Raw genomic sequence first — 16,899 nt, forward strand, 5'->3', positions numbered from 1 at the left:
GTCACTGTCAGTCATTCTTAACAGCTGCCTTACTGAATACATGCTCATTTCAAGCATCTAATAAACAAGCAGCAATGTATTGTGCCCTAACTTGTCAAGGCAGCTCCCTCTCTGGTTTGTACTGAAGTTGGTAAGAAAGTGAGCAGGAAACTCCAACTGTATCTCCTACCACCTGCATCTTCTCACCAACAGAAAAAATCCAAAAATAATTTTAAAAAAACCAAACAGGTTCTCTCACTCATGTTTTCCAAACATCAGATCAAGGAAAAAAGACTCCATTTGTAAACCACACTGCGATTTTAAAGCACAGTGATAGCCTTACTCCTCTACAAAAACCCATTTTTTTCAGTGGAATTAAAGAGATACAGAAGTTTGGTTGCAAATTTTGGCCCTCCACATAAAATAAGTATGAAGCCCATGATAATTTGCTTTAATAATTGCACCTATTCAATACTGACAGGTCAAGAGTTCCACACAATATTCAGCCACCCTTGCCACAACACCAATCTTCAGGATATGGCAAACATTAAATTCATGCTCCTGAAGTGCTGAAAAACCTCTCCCTACTCATGAATCAACTTCCTCAAAGCTGAGACTTTCAAGGGAAATAGCAGTCCTCAGAGAAAGAAGGTCCAGTGTTTCCACAGGCCTAAGCTGCAGCAGAGTATTTCCATTTAATCCAAAAGGCAAAAAGACCACATTGCTACTGAGTTTAATATTGCCAAAGCAGCCATGGGGGGTGGCTGTGGCTGGTTTTGTAAGACGTCTATGCTTTGGCAGTGTTCCCACTGCTAAGCAGGAGAGACCAGCAGCAATGCAGCCTGCTTGCAGCAGAGCCTGGCTCCACACACACAAAGTCCTACTCCAGTCACACAGAAATGATGTTTGGCCACTCAGGATAAACCAGCATGAATTATTTAAATTCCTGCAATATTTACAATGATTCAAAGATTAAATCAAAATATGTGTCTGGCAGGGTGCACTGTGAACGGGATGGAGGGCTGTAGGGGTGACTAGAGGAAACAGTGTCTCATCACCTTGAGAGATGGTCCTGCTCTGGGCAGCACTGAAGGTCACAGACAGCTTCATTAGTCTGTCCAGCAAGTCTATGTCAGGCTGAACCTAAAGAATTTTACAGGCTGAAATGCCATAAAGGAGAGAGACAGTAGAGAAGGTGAAAGCAAAGGTAAGAATTGAAGTAACTTTCCAAGTATTGACAATTGTTCTAAGTCCCTTCCAGCTGAAATATTCCATTGTTTCCTAATATTCTTGCAATAAAGCCAGGGTGGGAGTCCACGTGAGCATGCTGGCTAGGGACTCTATGGCACAGAGCAGCAACTGCAGCTTTCCCCAGGCACTCATCAAGTTCAGTGATATGCTTATTTTACAGCAAGAGCACGTACAGCCTGTGCTGAGGTTCTTGACGGATATTTTAACAGAAATTCTTTTTAAAAGGGTTAAGAGTCGCAGTGCAGATGACTTCACTCTTATTGCTAGAGAAACAGAAAAAGAGTTTTTTAAATGCTGGAGACAGCAACACAAGTCATGATAATGAGCTGCCTGTGGCCATTCAGCTCAGGGAGTGGGAAGCCTTGGAGGTGGCCTTGGACTACTGGAGCTCAGCTAAAGCAAAACAAAACAACACAACAAAAAAAACAATGAGAAAAAAACCCCAGTTTATATTCTCTGTGAGTATTCTCACTCAGTTTTCTCAGTATAGGGAAATAAATCCTTCTCATGTCTAGGAGAACACATCACCCCAGCTTACAGCTATGATGGGGCACCTTACAAAACACAAGTGCTGTGACCTTTTTCTTCCTTGCAAGGGATTCAGATGCAGCAGGAGACAAGAGTCACCTAATAGACACTCATCAACTTCTGTCACACATTTTGCTTAACGAATTGGTGTAAATCTCATCACTTAGAGTGATCTTTGAGGCTTTTTTTAATTAGAAGTTGCTCAGTATGCACTTGGTGCTGTGTGTGAAGCAAAGTCTCCTGTAAGATTGCTGGGAATGTACTTATTCCAAGGGCAGTGGATCAGATGAAAAAGGATAAATTCAAAATCCCATTTTTTCCTTGGAAATATGTTGCAATACTTCTCTTCCTAGAAGTAGAGGATGCTTTGAGAATTAAAGAGTTGCAGAGTTATGCTAAAGATGCAGCTATGCTGACTTCCTATAGAAATGAGTGAGCTTGAATGATCACTTTACTTCTATTAGTGGCTCTCACCATGTATTTGACTGGCCAGTCATCTCCACTTTCTGCCATTTTTTTTTTCCCCTGAAAAATTTGTCTGAGAAGTAGCACACAAAAAAAGAGCTGCTAATTGAGAACAAGCTCTCATTACAAGTTTTCATTACCCTACACTCTCAAACTTTGCTCCAAAGCAAGCTGTTTCACTTCCCTTGACTATACCTATTTGTAGGCAGAAAAAAACTTGTCTCAGCAGCACTGAAATCTTCTTTGCAATCTAGTTTATAAATACAAGGAGATTTTAGTTTTTCCCAAGGCTAGAAAAAGAAACACCTCAATAGCTTCTATTTAAGTCACTGGAAGTAAGAAATAAGCAGCTCCAAGATTTTCCTATAAGAGGAAAACAACAAGCTCAGCATGACAAGCATTAATCATTTTCACTGCCTATGGGAGCAGGCAAGGAGGTACAGCATTCCTACATGATCTCTTTCAGTTTATCAATATATTAAAAATCAGACAAAATCCCAGAATTATGTGCAATGCACCTTTATCCCTCCAAAAATTATTTTTACAAGAAATGTCACTTCAAAAAGAAATATATTATTTTATATATTTCACTAATCAAATGAACTCAGAATGTGAAATAAATGGTTAAAAATACAGATATTTAACAAAGGAAAATAGAAAGAGGACCCTAGTTTTTACACTAAAAAGTAACCAGAAGAAGTAAAAAACCAGCAATTGTATAAAAGAATAAGTAAAAGAGCACATAAGGTAAGCTGTGTGGGAGGAGGGAGGAGTGAGAGAAGCAAAGCTGGACTCTACTCCCCCGAGTCTTCTTCCCCACTCAACCGTCATCTCCACTACAATAATTAAATAAAGTGTTCATAGACTTTTAAGAGAGGGTGTCCAAGTCTGATTCTTCAGAATCTTCATACCATCTGTTTCGGAAGTTCCAATCTGCAGAAACAGCACAAACATATGCCCTGCACTGAGAAATTTAAAATTTCAAAACGAAGTCCTAACGTGTGAAAAAAGCCAGGTAGAACCCACAGAAAAAGAAGCACTAGCACACAGATTCCGTATTTAGGTGCCTACACCAATATGACCTGACATTTATATGATCCTTAATGCTTCTGTATAGCCATTGACACAGTGGGTAGTCAGCACCTTTAAAGAAAAAAAAACAGGCCACTTTTATTTATAAAGATAAAAGCCCCTAACTTTAGCTTATGATTTCTAAAATTATTCCCCCCTTTCCCCCAAATAAAACACTGCAAATTTTTGTAATTACATTATAATTTCTGTCACATTTTTGTTAAATGCACAATTATTGTATGCAAAACCAGGCTTTGAAAAATCTTACACTCCAGGGTGTCATACTTCTCCTGAAATGTTGTCCTGATACTCTGCTAACCCCTCTCTATAGTTTAGCAATCAGGCTTTTTGCCTGCAGCATTTGTTCTCCAACTCCCAACCCTTCTGCCTGCTAGACAAAATTTTTTGCTTATTGATATTGGCAAAGGGTAGAGGAATTTGGAGTGTATTTTAACTACAATGGAGGCACTTGGAAACTTCTAGCATTTTGAACTCATTTATGACTTCTAGCAACAGTCTGTCTTGGTTTAGTAAGAGTCAGCAAAAATCTGCATTCATAAAAATATTTAAGAGGTTAAGTCACAACTGTTATTAGAAACAAATAGCATGTTAGTAAAGCTTACTGTGTTCTTTATCAGCTGTGAATGCAAGACTTTCCATTCAAATATCCCCATCTACAGTTAAAATGTCAGCTTCCAATATATCCTCCAAAGGGAAGATTTCCATGCCAAAAGGATTCAAGCAGTTTCCAGAAATCTACATCTGCCACTAAAACAAGGTGCATACAATGCCTAATTGTACACATCTTAACTTCTCATTTGGAACACAGTATAGCTTCAAGAGGCAGAAGGAACACAGCTCCTATTTTCTGTCTTGCAATGAAATCAAAGTGCAAAGAAAAAAGAGCAAAGTCTAGGAAAATCAGTCTACCTCTCCTTCCATAACCTAGAAAAACCTCATACTTTTTCCATAATCTAACCTTTTTTAAAATGACATTTCAGAGACCAAAAAAAATGTTAATTTCCAGCCTTTATTCCAATGTAAGATGACAGACAAGGTCAGTTTCTCCAGCAATTATTACATTTCTTGCCTCAAAACATAAAAAATTTTTAAGACATAAATATTCTTCTAGAAAGTATTAAAAAACTTGCTACATTTCATGTTAAAAGTATGCATATTTTATCAATTAAAACAATTTCTACTATTTTCTGTAATATTCTTCTGTGGCACTATATTTATTATGGCACTATGGCAATTGTCCGTATGATGCAGCTCACAGAGCTACTCCCCTCCTTCAGACTGCTGGTACAAACTCCATGCCCTGCCTAATCCAACCTCGCATGACCATCCCAGGAATTACAAAATTACACCAAAAATAGAAACTGAATAGCAAAGAAGTAACAAAAAATACTTTATATTACCTACAGGCAAAAAAGTCCAATTCTTACTTTTAAAAGACCTACTTGCCACCTGACTTTGGGCAAGTCAGCATTAGTCCCTCACTTTTGCTTTTAACAACATGAGGCAGGGGAAGTGAAATCTGTTTCTGTACAGCAAGGTAACAGACTGAACTCATTAAGATTGGTAAAGCACTTATACCTCCTCACTTGACTTCTGCTTTAGATGTAAATATGTTGTATTATAAAAAGGGAGGTTAAATTATGCAGAGCTTCAAATTGTAATAGGCTATGTGTAAAAATATACCAGCGAAGTTCTCTCAAACAAAGGTTATGACAATCACATCATGATACTGGAAAAAATGGCAGAATGAGGACAATATGACATGCAATCATGGCAAAGACAACATCAGTAAAACTGAAGAGAAACAGGGTTTGAAAGACACAACAGGGAAGCTAAAATACAAATATCATTACTTAATCCTAAATGTGATACATTCAATTTTACAATATCGGTCAACAGAAACAAAATGTAGTTATAGATAGTAATAAAATAGGTACAGAAGATTTCATTTCCCTGCATAAAACGGAACAAAAAGTCAAAGTCTAGAAAAAGTCACTGCCACATGTTGGAAAATTAGCTCATAGTACAACTATTTTAGAGCAGCAAGTGAGATTCTTGTAAACTATATGACAATTAGATGACACTTGGCCCAAAAAATTACAATAATTGAAGAATTAAATAGCAACAGCAACACTGTGAAGTTCAACATCCTGTAAGTAGGAATGGCAGTAACAAATAGATTAAAAGGGAAAGACTTTATCACCATCAACAGCCATTACCACAAAGGACCAAATCAGGAGAAATACAAAGGGATCTACAGAAGTAAAAACCACAATAAACTCATTAAAAAGAATGCACATTATTTATAAGGAAAGGTAGGAGTGGATCAAACAATTTATTTAAATAGAGAGTCTAAAGTTAATCTACCTTACAAAAAATCTTTTTCAAACTACGGAGATTCCAAACAAAGCCAGTGAAAGGTACTTCAAACACAACTGTTAAGATGTGTGCAAATAACTAGAAAGTTGTGAGGAAATTTAAATATTATCAGCAAAAAATTCAAATAATACACTTCCATGGAACATCAGAAATGAAAGAAAATTAGCAGACTTGCCAAATGATTAAGCTGTCAAAGGAGCACTTATACAAGATAAACACACCCCAGAGAAGCTAAATCATTTATCTGCATTAATTATTCACAATGGATATGGAACAGGTTCCCAGATCGAGTCTTTATAGGTGAAATTGAATTGTCTGTTTAAAATTGAAATAAACTGGAAATAAAAAGGCAAATAGTTAACAGGAGGTTATACAGTCTAGCATTTAAATGGCAAACCTCAGCCTATCCTAGCACCAGTGGAAATGGAGGCTTAGACTCCATCTATCACTTCATCTGCTGTGCACTGAGTATAAAGTTCTGCTCAGACCTGAAAGAGTGGAAAAGCGCAAGGGCTACTGCGGCAGATTAACTTTGGGTATCGCTTTGCAAATTCGTGAGTCACCAGGCAGCTAAGAAAGAATCTACTAACATTTCCTAAATCTGTCTCTTCCTAGAAGAAAGCCTACTCTTAAATTCATGAAAACTTTTTCCCATCTTGTTCATAGCAATTCCTAGAGTGATTTAGAGTAACCATCATAATTCTGAAAAATCTCAGTGGGGTAATGCAGTTTACACTGACTGGTATCAATAACTTTTCCCAAGTCCTCCAAAAGAGGAGCTATAATGAAAATTAAACAGTTATGAAGAAAGAGACTACAGAATAAACTTGGAATACACAGTTCATTTTTGGAATAGCTGTCTATAGTCAAGTAATTTCAGGCTCTTACTCATATTAACCCTCTAAATCAGAATGGAGGAACCATGTCTTACTTGCCATGATAAAAATAATTCTTAGCTATCTTTCATTAAATTATTACTAATGCTAACTTCATACATTAACATCTGACACAAGGCTATTTGCAAAACTTCTTGGTGCAGGGAAAAGTAAATGGCTCCCTATTCCTGTCCTCTTAAAACTACCACTTAAAGACAGCATAATCCAGCACAGGTCCCCTCTCAACTCCAGCACACAGTGTGCATGGCATTTCAATTCATCTAAACCCAATATGTGGATGATCAGAAAGGCAAGAGAGTTTTACACCTTCCTAGCCAACAAAAATAAATTAATTGATGGTTAAATTTCCATGAAACTTGGGTAAAATTCTTTATACAAGGGAAAGCAATTTGAAAACTCAGCTGAGACCACAATGTAATCCAACCACTGAGTAAATGTACACAGGCTATTCTCCCTTAAGTCAAGCATCACCACTCTTCGTGTTGGAATCACAATGCTCCTTCATAGAGTTCAGCTCATACAGTCCTCCTAACATAGCTCAGTTGTTTAAGCTAAATGTACATGTTTTATGACCCATTATTTTCACTCAGAGCTACCTTATTATTTCTCATGAAATCCACAGAAGATTGCTAAAAAAATCAGCAAGGTACAAAAATCCCCTAGGTAATAGCTAAGAGTTTTTGTCCTCAAACCAAGCCCTTTCTGATAAAGATTCAAAAATCCTGTTGTTTGATTTAAAGAGATTAATATTCAGACCAAACTTGATTATTCAGGTTAATAAAAGTCTACGTTCATATAAACTTTTCTTCATGAAAAGTTAATTTAGTGGAGCTGATCAGCGTTATTAGCCTAATTAGTAAATTTATGGTATTACTCTCTTCAGCCCTTTGTTTCCACACTGCCTGCAAAGTCCTAGCTTTAAATAGTTTTTATATATTTAATAGTAATATGCAGGTTTACATTTTACTATGTACAAAAGCAATATTTAGAATGCACTTACCATAGACAGATGGAAAACATCCAGTTAGACTAACTGGACTTAAAAAGAGGGATGAAACAATCATACTGGAGGATTCAAAGAATCTGACTTAAGAAGGCACTTTAATATTTCATTTTTTTTAAAAAAGTTCATCAAACAGAAAATGAACAGAAAATTGAGTCATGACTGAAAACAGCGGAAAAAAGAAATTTAAACAGAAGCCACTAAAATATACTTCTGTTTTTTGTATTCTGTGTACAACAAAAATGAGGGCAAAATGTTATCAGCCTCATGTTTGTATAGCTTGTCCCTATTTATGTCAAGGCACTAACATTATTTAAATGAGGCTTTCTGTATTTAATAGTGCAGTTTGTCCAACATATCCTTCGCTTGTCAGAGATAAATAGAATGCTGTGTTCCAGCACAAGAGAAAGCAAATCTGTTACTGCCGCGTTCTGGCTGCAGTCTATGTTTCTGAAGAGATACCAGCTATAAAAAGAAGTACCTATTGTTTCTACCAGGTTTTTCACACCATGTTGCTGGTTTCTCAGTAGAGCAGATCTCTTGCAAAGAGAAAGACCAAGTCTCTGAATAACACTGTTAAGAGACCAATTAGCTTCCTATTTCCTTTGCAGCAGCCCTGAAATAGATTTTTTAAATAAGAAAAAAAAAAAGGAGAACAGATTTTTTTCTTAAAACTCTCTTTCACTTTGGCCATTTTAAACAGAAGCTATGGCTTGAACTGTAACACAGCTTAAAAGAGAAGAATGCCTTTATCATCAACTATATCAGCTGTGTATTGCCCTGAATATATAGCATATATAGAGGAGAAAGTCATGTAAAGCAAAGTTCAGATTTTTAACTAAAGAAACAGTTTGGAAATTTTCTCTCTATTTCTGGAAGTGGTACAAGAAATTCCAGAGCAAATATGACAAAGGCTATGTAGGGTAACCTACTATAATAAATGGTTGTTTTACAATGCTAAAATACTTTGCCACTTGGTATATGACAAAAATCTTGCTTTGCTGGGTTTGACTTCCAGTCCAGTACTGTCATCTCTGGGTATCTGCTTCTAGCCATCAGTGGAATGTAAGAGCATGGTTTAACTGTTGTAGGATAGGTATTCTGACAGAAAATTTTATTTCTCAGCACTTCTGAACATTTTTTTTTTATTCGCATAGCATTGTTCCCTCTGGCCAAAGCATAAAATCCAAATAAAGAGTAAATCCTGTAGTATAGTGAGTCTACTCAAACCACATAAAACCTTCAACTATACACTGCTGTGATATTACAGATTTGTCAGCAGGTTTTGTTGGCAAATCCAAACCCATAAGGGAACAGAAAAAAAGATGAAGGGCATCTGGACATGGAAACCAGCTCGTGTAACTGTTGGCAAAAGTGTAATAGTCACCACGTGCAGCAGACTAAAACAAGGGAAGCAAGTGAAAAGGAAGATAATAAGTGGGTAATGTAGTTAAAGGGGGTGATAATTTCAGAAATTTAGCCTATTTTGATAATGTTTACCTCTAATCATTTGTTCTAAAATGAAAATGAGATACACAGACTGAGCAGTCGTCAGTCACACAGGAAAACAGAAGCCAGCAGCACATTTCCCATCTCTACGCTTGTTGTGATACCCTACATTCAGAGGTCTGCTGGGTTGTCTGGCTGCTGCTTCGCTTGCCCACACACAAGCCATGTTCATATTACCATAAATATATGCATTTTATTTCTGTTATGATCATCCTACAAGTCTTGTCAAACAGGATACCCAAAAAGACAGTGACAGACACCAATCCAACAAGTTACAATCAACAGGACCAAAGGAAAAATAACATCATTGAGGACTTGCATATGCAGCTGATGGGTATGATGAACTATTGACGCCTGGCTTTCAGGCCAATACAAGACAAGCTGAGGGCTCCAATTGCTATTCAGTCTAGATTCATTTAATTGCTAACCTCTTGGAGAACAGGATTGACTAGCTCAGAAAAGCAGTCCAAGTGGCCTAAAAAATAGCACAACACTATGCTAGGGCAAAGTTCTATCAGTAGAAATGATAGAATAGGCAACAAGAGTGATAAAAAGACTGTGAAGAAATCACAATGCACTAAGGAATAGTGGTGGGGGGAGGGAAGAGGACTCTAGTAGAAAATAAAGGAAAAGCATTAAGGGTGTGTAAATTGAACACCTCCTCCCAGGTCTTGGTCCTTCATATGAATTTTAGTGGTGCCAAAAAAAAAAAGTATTGGCAAAAACAGCAATTGCAAGAAGTCGCAACAGCAAGAATGTGCAAAGCATGGGAAAGAAAGGAATCAAAGATGTCTCTCTAAGTTATCATTTTTGACGCCCAAGCATGAGTTTCAGTGAAGATATTGGTCAGCAGTCCAAGACAGCCATTTGGATCTGCCAGAAAAAGGAGATGAAATACAAGAACTATGATAAAACATGAGATACATGCCAAGAGCCTAACAACTTTGGGCGAAGAAGGTGGACGTGTATTCTTGGAAAGTGTAACTTCAAGTTTGACTTGCCTAGCTTTGTACTGCTCCCAAGGCACCCATTGTAAACTGTACTGCAGCAGTGTAATTCTGTTCTTATATAACTACTTTAAACTGTGAAAAACTGGTTACTTGAAATAATGTAAACACAAATAAAGGGTTGAAAGCAACTGAATATGGACAACTTCAAAACAGAAATTTTAGAAAGTCACTACCAATGTAAGAGACTTGGACAGACTGGTACTGGGCTGAACTTTCCAGTGTTACCACAGAATGGTAGCGGTTGAGACATTTTGATCTGTGGTGGGTTGACATTGTCTAGACACCTCGTGCCCATCAAAGCCACTCTATCACTTCCCTCCTCAGCAGGACAGAGGAGAGAAAATATAACAAAACGCTTGTGGGTCAAAATAAGGATGGGGAGAGACCGCTCACTAGTTACCATCACAGGCAAAACAGACTCAACTTGGGGAAACCAGTTTTATTATCAATCAAACCACAAAAAGACAATGACAAATAAAACTAAATCTTATAACACATTTCCCTACCCCTCCGGTCTCCCCAAGTTCAATTTCACTCCCAATTTTCTCTACCACCTCCCTGCCAGTGGGGCAGCAGGACAAGGAACACAGGTTGCAGTCAGTACATCACAGATTGTCTCTGCTGGTCCTGCCTCCTCAGGTGGAGGACTCCTCACACTCTGCACTTGCTCCAGCACGGGCTCTTCTCAGAGATCCTGGCAGAGCCTGTGCATTGTGGGCTTTCCACAGGCACCATAGCCCGCCTCGGGCACTCACCTGCTGTGTCTTGGGGGCCTCCAAGGTCTCCCCACCCCAGAGTCCCAAAAGGGGACATCTGTCTTACCATGTTGGCACTACCAGCTGTGGGGGAAACTGCTCCAGCACCTGGAGCACCTCCTCCCTCTCCTCCACTGACCATGGTGTCTGCAAGGCTGCTCCTCTCACATGTTCTCTCTCTTTTGCTGCAGTTGCATAACAACCTTTTTTTGCATTTTTAAATAAATTATCCCTGAGGCCCTACCACTGTTGATGATGGGGTCAGCCTAGGAGCCAGCTAGCATTGGACATAGATGGAACTTTCTAGAATCTTCTCACAGAAGCCACCCATGTAGAGCTCCCCTCCCGCTGTTACCAAAACCTTGCCAAACAAACCAAATTCATGATTAAACAGTCATAACTCCTTTAGGTCCTTAAGGCAGCTGTTGTTTTTTTGGGCTAGTCTTGCCTCTGTTCCTGACCAACAGGCAGAAAAACAAGGAGCGAGGAAGAATGGGCAGTACCTATAGCAACTGCATGAAAATGAGGAAGAAAGCACGTCTAAATATAAATAATTCCTTGGTTCAATGTTATGAGTTTTCTTTCCATTCAGTGATGTAGCTTCAGTTTATCAAAAGTAAAGAAAATTTTTCTAATTTTTCAGGCACTTGCTTATGCATGTTGAAAGTAACATGTAACAGACATATAAGTAAGGGAAATTTGGTCTTTTGCATAAGACTTGCACCAACACCTTGGGTGCCGTTTGTTGAGTTTCTCCCTTCACACACAGCAATGCAGCATAATCAGTATGGGGTTTACTTTAGCAAAAATAGCTATTCAGCAGAAGCTCTTGATACACTTCAAGGCCAGATAACACAGTCTGAAGGTCAAGTTCTGACTTCTTGAAGCCTAATTTATTCAAGAGGAGACTAAAGTACTAGAGCTAGAAAATGGCCAAGCACTTTCTTCAATTGATGAAAAAACTGGGTTTTTTTCCAAAGGATTTCTGCCCACAGAAGAGGATTATGATCAGAGTAGGGCACTAAACACTGCCAATTTCCTTGGTTACTGTATGAAGAATGTTAGATGTTCAAAGAAAGCAAGAAGAAACTGAAAAAAACATATCAAAGATCTGTTCAAGAACTGAAGACAGAGAGGAGACAAAGTGCAACATTAATTGTACCACTAAACCCTGTCAAACTATACAAAGAACAAGTAATGGCCAAGTGCATTAAACCACTGAGATTTTAAAAGACTTTTAAAAAGCTCAGTGCTCTTAATACTCACCCTCTCATAGGCACATACACATATACATCTCTATCTACTTTTCATGGCCACTATGCAGCATAGTACTTTACGTTTTAAATTTCAAGCCCACTGATGGTTTTGTGTACAAAACATTCTAGAAAATCTGATTGCTTGTACAGACTGGAATTCCAAAGGATAGAAAAAAACTCCCTTTCCCTGCCTGCACCTGAACCATAGGGACTGCTAAAGTTAGTCCCATTTTGATTTCATTTATACATGTGGGATCATTTTTGTACACAATAAAAACAGAATAAAGTCTTACTGGTTTCATGCTAGTAAAAGCATGAACTACAACTTGTCAACCAATATGTGATATTGGTTATATTATATAGTCATACCAGAATCCACTTTTAGGTGCCTGCTTGAGTATAAGGAGTACATATTCACTGCAAAAATTGGTCTAAAATTCTTTTCAAGAATAGTTTCAGATCTAGATTTATTTGGCCTACATCATAAAAAAAGGGATGAGTGCTGCAATACCGTCCCTGGAGGAGGCTCTGTCAGTAGCTCTCTCCTAAACAATTCCTGGACCTAACCAGAGTTCTTCCACAATGACAGAAAATACTGGTCTGCCACCTTCCTTCTTCACTATCATCCAATCACTAGCCTCTCCTCATCCTCTGTCACAAGCAGGTGACTTAGTATCTGCAGATACTGTACAACAGAAGACTGAATTTCAGGCATTTATTAATCTTTGCAGAGCTAACATGAAAGTTGCATGCTCCCTCAAACAAGGATCCGAGGTAGACACTTGCAAAGCAAGTTTCACAAAGTTTTATGCTGTAGAGAAAAACAGGAATTCCAGATATCACCTAACAAACTGCAGCAATCCCAGCACATATTAGATACACAAAGGTGGCAAGACCTTTCTGTAAGCCTACATCCTATCATTGCCTTCTAGCAATCTTAAACATAAACTTCTTTCAAGAAACACACTACCATTCTTCTGAATTCAGTTTGGGTCTCTTCACATTCCCATATATAGTCCTCCTTAACTCTTTTTTTGGCACAAAACCTTAATTCAATTTTTAACAAACTGCATATAAAGAAGTAGCCTATCATGATGTTTTATCCTAGTAATTTATGTCTAAGACAATTCTGTACTGAATTTCCAGTCACACCCATCCTAATGATTTACTGTGATTATCCCCATTACCTTCTTTCGGATCCCTCAATAATTCATGAAAGAAAATATTCCATTTTAAATAAAGAGTTTAAATTCAAAACTTTCACCTCAACCAGCACAGTTTTTCTGACCACTCCTCCTTAAGCCTTTAAAAGCCTTTAAAGCCCACTCAAGTCCATCTCCCACTCCCTCCATGTCTAAGAAACCTCTCAGCTGTCTTCAGAACTTTGCAGGATGCTGCCCTTACATTACTGTATTACAGAAACATTTTATTACTATATTATAGAATCAAAGAATCCTCGAAAGGCTTGGGTTAGAAGGGACTTTAAAGCTCATCTAGTTCCAGTCCTCCTGCCATAGGGACATTCCACTAGACCAGATTGCACAAAGCTCCAATTCAACCTGGTCTTGGAGTATATTATTTGTTATTGTATTTCTTTTATTTCTATTACTATATGAAAGACAAAAAGGGCGCTGGCATTGTTTCTGTATTTTTAAATTACTATTTTTCAAACTGTCCTTATGAAGAGATGTTTCATACATGAATGCTTGGTCTGTATCCAGTAATTTTATAAAAGGTATCCATTTAATGACACCATTATCATGTCACTTAAAGCGCCTTATGTAAAATTCCTGGATTAGCACAATGGCCTTTCATCTCAGGGGTCCAAACGCAAAACTGAAAAATTACTTTCATGCTCTTAGCCTTGCAGACAGACATTACTAATTCTCAGTACAATTTGGCTTAAGTGACCATTTTCCTTGGGGGAGGGATAAGTGTTGATTAAAGCAGCATGTGGTTTTGGGCCAGAAATATAGATGGAATAAAGACGCAAGAGTATCTTGAAATTTTCATGCCCAGTCCTAGATCTGAGCAATCTAAAATCACATCTTCCTTTTGTCGTATTTCTTCCAATTAAAAGACACTATACAATCTCTTCAAGAATTGCTGGAAGTTATTCAGCTGCAACACATGTTGGCTATGTACACAATGCTTTTGAGCATCATCTGACCTAGTGTGTTATGAAGTTCACAGCTATTGTGGAAAAAACTACAAGTCTCTGTTTATACACCTTGCATACAACATCAAGCGCCTGTCTTCTACTTACCATGTAACAAATCTAATAGACTTGTGTTTATATTGAAGAAATCTTTGGTCTTTGACTGTAAAACAATGTCTAGAATGCATGATAACCTTTCAAATCTAATTTTAGGTACTTTTAGAAGAGTATGAAGTAATTAATGCAAAAGATAAAAACATTTACTCTGAGTTTGATTAAGTATATGTCTAGTCTCTACATAGTATAAATCTGGTTGTGATAGCACTCAATACACATAATTCCCCATGTTCATTAAGCATGTAATTTTCCCATCTGTGTTACAAGACCCCTTGGAACCTAAACAAGACTTGGTAGCTTTATTTAAAAATACTTTACTTAAGAATAAAACACATCAACTGTGATAAGTACTTCACACCAGACTTTAAAACAGAAAGCATAAAATAACTTTGGACAAAGTATATTAGACATTTTGAATGAAAATGAGAAAACCTAAGTGCTCAAGAAGTTGGCAGAACAGATTAGCACATTGAAAATGCAAAATTTTACCTTTTTTGAGATGGAAAAAGAAATTTTACCTTTTGTGAGATGGAAAATACTGCTCAATTTCTGCAGTATTGTGATTAAACTAGACTTCTTACACAATTAACTATTCCATGTATTTTAGAAATAATTCTTGTAATGACTGATATGCTAAAACAGTATTTCATGAGCTAATACTTAAGTTTCTCTTGACTATGCAGTGTTAATGTAAAAATCCTACTTTTCCAGGTGCTTCAAGTGCAACAAAAAGCAGAAATTACACCACTTTAAGTCAAAGTTTCTAATGTCCACGAGAAACACAAACAAATTTACACATGCACGTATGTCAGTCACCCCTCACCAGCGTGGCTCTTTCCTGCCTACCTTCCTGCCTTCCCTTCTCCAGTGTTCTAGTTCTAGAAATTAAGGCATTGCTACAGAAATAACAAAGCCCCTTCTGTAGAGGGAAAAGATATTTTCAGAAGGAATTCTACACGCCTAGATACAACCATCACAAGCCTTAACAAGCCTATTAAATTTGGCACACAGTGAGACCTCCATGAGGACACATGCCTTCAAGAATTTTTTGAAACAGTGTGCAACCCAATAGCTACCTACCTATGGCAACACCCTATGCTGCTTCCTCCTACTGCTTCCATTAATTTTATTTTGGGCTTACAAAGTGCATAGACAAAGAGAAGTAAAGCCAATAACTGTTGGCAGCTAATTTGATAACAGCAGGAAAAAAAATGAGAGAGAATGTGCAGAAAATTATCTTACTGTGAATTTGTCCAAAAACTCTTGTATTTTCTCAGAGAATTATTATCTTTCAACATCCAAAAAAAAAAAAAATCAATCCACTGAAATATACACTACAGTTAAAACTGAGTTTCCCAGCCTTCTGAATGCTAGATTGAGTGAAGTTACACCTCTCCCCTCCCACACAGCACCAAGTACTGCTGTGTGCATACCACAGGAGTCTAACACAACTACACACTGCAAGAACAAAGACCTTCCTCTCATAACATAAAATTAACAAAACCCAGACAAAAATAAAATAACTATGACAACTCAAGATCTGAGCTCTGAAGGGGTCTTAGGAGGAGGAAGAGAGGACTGGGAGATAACCGCAAGATTGAGAGGATGAGAGCTGAGAAGTTAAACCACAATTTTTAAAGGAGTGTTTTTGAGAAGTGTAACAGAGATATTGCAAATTGTTAGATAACACCATGTTAACACTGTGCACATATTGCACGTATCTAACTGTTAGAGTTTTTATACCAGAAAAATAGTATATTATCATGCTAGTAAAACAGCAGCATAATCTAATCTGTACCAATCAATCCCAATTACGTTCACAGGCTCCCCCTCCAACTCAAACAATGAAATAATATACATGAATACCATTTATATCACAAATCAATAATATTTATGTGTTTATATATGTCTTTAGACCCACAGGATTAATGCCATAAATATATGCTGCATTCCACATAAACTGCTCATGAGAACCATTTAATACTGTAGCAATATTTCAGTGAACTTTCATTTTTCACAATGCTGTTACATTAAAAAGCCACTGAGTAACAGAAGAGTCTATTAACAATGAGTTAAGCACATTATGCAGCAATGAGGTTTTGAAAAATATCTACACATTTACAAACTAAATCGAACTAATTAATAACTTACAACTTGTTTGAAATAACTTCTCATAAGTTAACATTATCTGGCTCAGCAGAGAGTCATATTTCTGTACTTCATTTCCGTGTGTATTTTTAACTTCACAGATACCCCCAAGGCATTGAGTTACACTAGGCAATCCTAGTGCACACAGATGTAATCATTTTGCACTGCTTACACTTTTTATTGAGTTAACAAAAAAAGGCAAGCTACAGTGGCTATGGAGAAACACTGTACAGTGCCACCCTGCTTCCCAAAATACATGATGGACCATCCACTATAAAGGCATTAGCCAGAACAGATCAGGAAAAAGCACATTGTGTTTAAGGCTGATGCAAAACCTGTGGAAGCAGACTCCA

At 37.5% G+C, this 16,899-nt stretch overlaps 1 protein-coding gene across 14 annotated transcripts in view; it reads right to left on the reverse strand.

Annotated features, from left to right (window-relative positions):
• The window catches only part of GRB14 (growth factor receptor bound protein 14), a 138,895-nt gene that overhangs the window by 105,776 nt on the left and 16,220 nt on the right, over positions 1-16,899 (reverse strand). The gene's annotated exons all lie outside the window — the stretch shown is intronic.

The sequence above is a fragment of the Motacilla alba genome, chromosome 7 (genome assembly GCF_015832195.1).
Source record: "Motacilla alba alba isolate MOTALB_02 chromosome 7, Motacilla_alba_V1.0_pri, whole genome shotgun sequence".
NCBI classification, from domain to species: Eukaryota; Metazoa; Chordata; class Aves; order Passeriformes; family Motacillidae; genus Motacilla; species Motacilla alba.